Source organism: Mus caroli, chromosome 2, assembly GCF_900094665.2.
Source record: "Mus caroli chromosome 2, CAROLI_EIJ_v1.1, whole genome shotgun sequence".
Taxonomy (NCBI): Eukaryota; Metazoa; Chordata; class Mammalia; order Rodentia; family Muridae; genus Mus; species Mus caroli.
The window spans coordinates 97,148,633-97,155,895 of NC_034571.1; the positions used below are offsets into that span (position 1 = coordinate 97,148,633).

At 44.8% G+C, this 7,263-nt stretch overlaps 1 pseudogene; it reads left to right on the plus strand.

The window, feature by feature from the left end:
• The first annotated feature begins 923 nt into the window (after nt 1-923).
• LOC110290138 lies at nt 924-4,936 on the plus strand (annotated as a pseudogene).
• The last annotated feature ends 2,327 nt before the right edge of the window (nt 4,937-7,263 follow it).

The window sequence follows — 7,263 nt, forward strand, 5'->3', positions numbered from 1 at the left end:
ATCAAGGTACAGATTAGTATATCATTGTTAGATACTTGCTTACCTTTGCCCTAATTTCTTATCTGTATTTTATCCTTCACATTTAATTTGTCTTAAAAGTTTATGTGTATGGAAATTTTACCCACATGAATGCCAGCACCCCTATGGCCATAGGATCATTTAGAACTGCAGTCAAAGAGGCTTGTGAGCTGCCATTTGGGTGCTGGGAATTGAAACTGTGTCCTCTGGAAGAACAGCAAGGACTCTTAACCACTGAGCCATCTCTCTTAAAAAATTTTTTTAAAGCATCTGTAAATTTAATTGGGAATGGGATGGTAGAGTTAATAAATCAAGTGATAAATTAACAAACTGGTTTTATTTATTACTTCATTCCAGACAGGGTCTAGCTAAATTGCACAGGTTGACCTTGAACTTGTGGCTCAAGCAGCCTGAACTCTTCAGTCTTACTGCCTCAGTGTCCTATGTGCTGGGAGGACGAGTGTGCCACCATACCAGCTGGAAATCACTGTGTTTAAGGGGTTAGATACACTTGGAAGGCTGAGACAGGATGATTGTGAGTTAAGGGTCAGTCTGGGCTACAGAGCTGGTTCCAGGTCAGCCCATGTTACCTGTGAGACCCTGTCTTTAAAAACAAAACAAAAATAAAACAACATAAAGTAATAATAGCAAAATTTTGATAATAGTTGGTAGTTTCTATACATTCTTACCATTAACTTTGGTCTTTTCAGACATCAGTTCTGCTATTATCCTGGCATTGCTGGGCTCTGTCACAATTCATCCATTTAAAAGACACTTTGATCATTTAGAAAAAGAGATGCTTCTGTCCTCTAAGAGATTGTGACATAATGAATGGTTGTCATGTCTACGGATAAAGTTCAGTGAATGTTTGGGAAGTAAGTCTTTATCACCATAAAAGAATTTTGTGAGAAAAATGAAGGCTGGTATCTGCCTGCAGCTGGAAGGTCAGGGGCTTAGATGATGATCGTTTAGATGAGGCTCCTCCTTCCATGTGGCATCTCATCCTGCAGGCCTCCCCCTGTGGATATCCTGGGTGTCTTTACAGTGCGAAAGCTGTTTTCAAAGACACCAAAACAGGCTGCTGGTATCTGACAGACCTGGGTTCAGAAATCCTGGAATGAGTCTCAGGAGACAGGGGGTGGGGGTGGGGGGGTGGGTGAAGAAAGGAGAAAATAAACATCTCAGATTCAAGAGGAGAGGTATAAACACTCCCTGTTGATGAGAGGCGTGGCCTGCCCACACACAAAACGCAGGAATGATTGGCAGTCATTTTCCAGGGAACAACTGCACACAAAACAATTATTGTATTTGTTCCACTTCTGGGAGTCACAGATGCTAAGGATCTTACAAACCCGGAGCTAGTGAGCCATCCATGGCTGCCACGTGGAACAAGTCAGCTTAAAAATAAGACACGCCCACAGGCAAGCAGGTCTGAAAGGTGGAGCAGCTTTCCGCTGGAGGGGAACAGGAAGGCTGTCCAGCAAGCAGTCTTGGAGCCATGCCACTCTGAGTTCTCATCCAGGCTCCGATGCTTTTAGCCATGTGACTCTGGGAAATGGCCTTGGTAGCTTTGCGCCTCAGATAAAATCTCAGATCTATAAAATCTGGATAGTAATAGTAGCTGCCTTCATACAATTGCTGTGAGGGACAAATGTGAGGACATTTATGAGTTTGCCAAAGTGTTAGGAGCGGTAATAATGCTTCAGCAATAACTATTGCATTTATAGTTATACACCATATAGAGACTTCTTAGTCAACCATTAGATGTATGTGCAGTGGTAGTCCCATAGGGCCATATTGTCTAGTGATGTCATGGCTATCCTAGTCCTTTAAGAATGTTCCACCGTATTTGCTCAACAATGAAGTTACCTAACAATGTCTTTCTCAAACTCTGGCTACTTTATTAGGCAACATATGACTGCACTGACATAGGCATATGACCTTCGCCCTACAGAAATTCTCCTTTCTGTGCTAGGCCTTAAAGGTCAAACAAATGAGAGGTTCCAATCATTGTGGGGCTGCTTTGGAGACTCCTTAACACACTGATCAATAGATCTCACGCCTTAGAAGTTTTCTAATTAACATGTTCTGATTTCCACGGGAAATAGAGGAGATCAAAAATAATCCTTTACAAAAATAACTTTAGTTCCAGGAAAGGAAAGACGACAGTTGTTAAGTTTCTTGTTCTTAGGTAGTAGTTCTTAGGTAGTAAGTCAGATATTAGATTAAAGAGCCCATCTCCTGTACCCCTGTCAGCAGAAGGGCACCACTGAACCATCCATCACTTTCCCTTTCATCAAATTGCACAAGATAGTTTCTCTGATGCCGCACACATAGGTGAGCTAAATGGTCACTTCGTTTCATCCTGTGTGTGACATGGAATATTTTGTCTTTTCTGCATACGTGTGTGTGTGTGTGTGTGTGTAGTACACTTATTAATCCACAGGAGATTACTCCTGATATTACTCAATGGGACTGCAGCTTGATTTGGTGTCTGAGGTTCATTGATGTCAGAGATGGGCATTTTTTCTCTCTCTCTCCCCTCCCCCATCCTGCCTCCCCTCTCTCATACATACATATAGTTTCCATCACGACATCAACTCCACTACTACACTTTGAGCAATCATCGATGTTACCTAAGTTTCAGACTATAAGTCCATCATCATCAATTATCCTCCTCAGCATCATTTAAAAAATGTTAGCATGTACACCCCCCCCACACACACACACACTCCAGTGCTTTTCAAGCCACCAGGACACAGGCACCCTCAAAGCCATTCATCTTCTCGGCCTTTCTGCTCAAGGCTTTGACCTTCAGGATGGCAGGCTGCTTAAAGAGCCTTACCTTCCTCAGACCTTGGAAGTCGCTCACTGCACCACATCAGTGATTGAGGCAGCTCCAGTCTTGCTTTTGGCAGCATTTGTTCACTGACCAGTGTCCACACTGTACCCAGGCTGACAGTTGAGCAGAAGCAACTCTTTAAGTGATAATGCCTCAGATCAACTTTCCCAAAGTCACCCGGAGGGTATTTGTCAAAGCTGAGTCAAAATGGTGACTCAATCCTCCAGCATTGCCCGGACTTCCAGGACCTCTGGTGCTAATGCAGCAGACCAGGCTTGCCCAGGAAACCTCTGGGTCTTCCTCAGGATAGGTGGCAGGGTGGTCCCTGGAAGCCCTGGAAGTTTCTCTTAATTTGTTTCTTTGTAAGTGTTAGAACCAGCGTCTCAGTTTGTAGACTGCTGGCTTGGAAAAGATTCTTGAAACCATGTGTCCTAACCAGACTGGTTAGACAAGGTCATACGAGGAACCCCGAACCCATTGTGGCTAACTCCAGCCAGCTGGAGGCCTGCTGTCTTCAGAGCCCACACTGTAGCACTTCTCTGCAAAGAGACCAGCCCTGAGAGGACCAATTGCTTCTAGTTCATTGAATAATTAGAATTATCATCCCTTGAGACTTCTCAGGAACAAGAAAAATATGCTACCTTTAGTGAATATCTTCTCTTTGTAATTCATGATTAACTATTTTTTTCACGCATAAAGCAAGTCAACACTTACTAATCACTTCCTGTGTTAAGTACCATGCTGCTACTTGGTCCCTTAATGTTCTTGTGGAGGAGGCTGCTCCATTATACGCCCATTGTACAGATAAGAAAATAAAGGTTCAGAGAAGTTAACTTGTCCAAGAGCACACAACTGTTATTATAGAGCCTGGATCCGATCTCAGCAGTGTTTGAGCCTACAGTGCAGGCTCTAAGGGAGAGTGGGTGACATCACACACAACCATGTTTGCACCATAGTGCAAAGCCAGATCTGTGGGAGACATGCTATCTGAGACTGAAGAGCAAGAGTCATCAGAGAAGGGCTGAAGAGGTGGCTCAGTGGTTAGAGGCCCTGGCTGCTCTTCCAGAGGACCGCAGTTCAGGTCCCAGAATTCACTTTGGACAACTCTCAACCACTTAATTTCCAGTTCCGGGGCATCTGAAACCTCTGGCTTCTGCAGGCACCTGTGCCCACATGTGCACCCCAAATACACTTCAATAAAAAATAAAATAAGCCGGGCGTGGTGGTGCACGCCTTTACTCCCAGCACTCTGGAGGCAGAGGCAGGCGGATTTCTGAGTTCGAGACCAGCCTGGTCTACAAAGTGAGTTCCGGGACAGCCAGGGCTATACAGAGAAACCCTGTCTCGAAACACACCCCCCCCAAAAAAAAAAAAGTGAGACAAGGGCTGGAGAGATGGCTCAGCGGTTAAGAGCACTGACTGCTCTTCCAGAGGTCATGAGTTCAACTTCCAGCAACCACATATTGACTCACAATCGTCTGTAACAGGATTTGACGCCCTCTTCTGGTGTCTCTGAAGAGAGCAACAGTGTACTCACATAAAATAAATAAATAAATGTTAAAAAAAAAGTGACAAAAGAAACATTCCTCCCTTAAGTCACTTCCTGTCAGGTATTTGGCTATAACAATAAGAAAAGTAAGTAATACAGAAACATGTTACCAGGGTGTGAGTGTGAGAGCCAAAGTTATAGTTTAGTTTTAATTACTGTGTCTAAGAGATTCATAAAACACAATGCTTCACTCTTCGGGCTTAGGCTTGGGTTCCGGCGACATGGCTAAACTCACCAAGAAGGTCGTCAACGTCGGCAAGTACAGGACCCGCTTTGGTGCTTCCCTCTGGAAAATGGTGAAGAAAATTGAAATCAGCCAGCACGCCAAGTAGACTTGCTCCTTCTGCAGCAAGACCAAGAGGAAGAGACAGACGAGCCGTCGGCATCTGGCACTGTGGTTCCTGCATGAAAACAGTGGCCGGCGGGGCCTGGACCTACAACACCACCTCTGCAGTCATAGTGAAGTCTGCCATCAGAAGACTGGAGGAACTGAAAGACCAGTAGAAGCCCTGCCGTCTGAGACTTGCCTAGCCTGCAATTAGTTGATTTTTTACGTAAAAAAAACCAAAAAACAAAAAAATGCTTCTACACTGTAAGTTCCTTGCTAAGGCCAGATATTTCCTGAGATGCTGGAGGCTATTCTATATGTAAACTAATGGGCCTTGTGTTCGGTGTTTTTGTACCCTTAAACAAGTTTGTTTGACCCAACAGAATGTGCTTGTTCACATTCAGGCAGGAAGTGTGTCAGGATACAGGTTTGCCCCTGATTGGTCCTTGTGGGAAATACGTGGCCTCTGCGTGTGCCTTTAGAAGCCCGAGTCTATCATCTTGGCCAGTACTTAATCAATGCTTGCTTCAATTTGGCTCAATTTGGTAGCGGTCTTATTCCACTTACGGGGTTAACAGGCTACTGCTGCGACAAACGTGACCACATGGTTTGTAGGCTTTTTGAACTGGCTTGTATGAGGTCTGTGGAAGAGTTTGGAGATCTAGGCTGGAGAAGCCTGTAACACTGTCATAGTTAATTGTCAGCTGTCACGTGACCCAAAGCTTGGGTCATCTTGGAAGAAGGAACCTCAACTGAGGAATTACCTTGGTCAGACTGGCCTGTGGCCATGTTTGTGAAGCTTTTTCTTATTTGTTGATTGATGTGGGTGGTCCCCTTCCTAGGCAGGTAGGCCTGGAATGTGTTAGAAAGGAAGCTAAATGCGAGCCTGGGAGCTAGCCAGTAAACGGTGAGCTCTGCAGTTCCTGACCCGACTTCCTCAGCGAAAGGGCTGTACATTACCTGGAAGTATAAACCAAATAAGCCCTTTCTTTTCCAAGTTGTGAGGAATCCGTGTGACTCCACACAGATTTGAAGGCAGGAGTCATTATGCTTAATGTATTGTTAAAAATAAGTTTCCATTTACTGTAAGAGCTGAGTTTCTGTTTCCTGGAACCTGCCCTACCCTGACCCATGCCCTTGACTTGCTTTGGAGAATACCCACTAACCCCCACATGGTGATGGCTGTTGGTTAGGGATCTTCCTGGACCTCTACTGCTCCATTGTCTCGCTCCTGTAAACCTGCTTCGCACATACTCATGATGTTACCCCGAAGAAATGAACTCACAGCTGTTCTCATTAGCCCGACGTGGGAGGCAGTCGCTGGCCAGCTCTCCAGTGCACCCCGATAAAAATCAAGTTTGCTCCAAATTTTGGTAGTGTTCTTCTTCTTGCCTAGTGGGATTAACAGCTGCTTGTTCTCGGGGTTCTGATTTATCACAGCAACAGAAAGCTAACTAGAACAAACGCTGTAAGCAAGGCTTCATGGACCATTCTGGTATAAGTTTGTAGTAGGACCAAAATGCTAAGACAAAATTAGACAGTCAAGGCCTGACTCCTGAGGTTTCAGAGAACAAGGACTCTGCTGGAAACTGAGGTCAAGGGCCATTTGTGTTATATCCCTCAAAGAATCCTGAGAACTTGAGACTGGATTTATGTGTTAAGGACCAATGATGGACAGGATAACAGGATAGCATTCAGGTTGTATCACAACTACTGCTGATTGCTTTTATCCAGGGCTACAATGCTGGGGGTGGGAGTGGGGCAAACGGAGAAGAAATGCAAGGTCTAGTTAGGTCAGTGATTTTCAACCTGTGGGTCTCGATCCCCTTGGGGGTCTTAGATCAGATATCCTGCATATCAGATACTTACAGTTCATCACAGTAGCAAAATTACAGCTATGAAGGAGCAACAACATACTTCTGTGGTTGGGGGGCCCATCATGGCATGAGGAACTGTATTAAAGGGTTGCAGCATTAGGAAGGTTGAGAACTGCTGCTTTAGGTGAGGAAAGGAACCAACAGCTGAAATTGTTAAGGTATTAGGAGAATCGCCCCAGGGGAAGGCCACATCTCTAGAAGCTCCATCTTGTAAAAATCAAAACTCATTGAAAACACTTGCCAGACTGGCTGTTTTCAGTTGCTGGGTCAAACGCCTCAGTTGGTTGGCCTCTCTCCTTTTGAATGCTGTCTTTGGGCTTTCTGTCACTGTGAAGAGAAAAGCAGCCATGAGCAGTAGCCAGGCCACAGCCTGAATGCTATTGAAATTTTTCTTCAAACAAATTGGTCCACTTACTTTCCAATTCAGCCTCTACCATGTTCTCAGGGCATAGACAGAATGAAGCCAATTCTTTGCCTGAAATAGCACACAAATGGCTTCTAACCCAGTTCCTGATTGAGCCCTTGTTTGCCTGTGCAGCCTCATGCCAGAGCCAGCATTTCTCTTGTCACTCTGGTTTTCCAGCTCCCACCATAATAGCTCACTAAACTCTGACTGACTATGGCGTTCTAGGGCTTTTTTTTTTTTTTT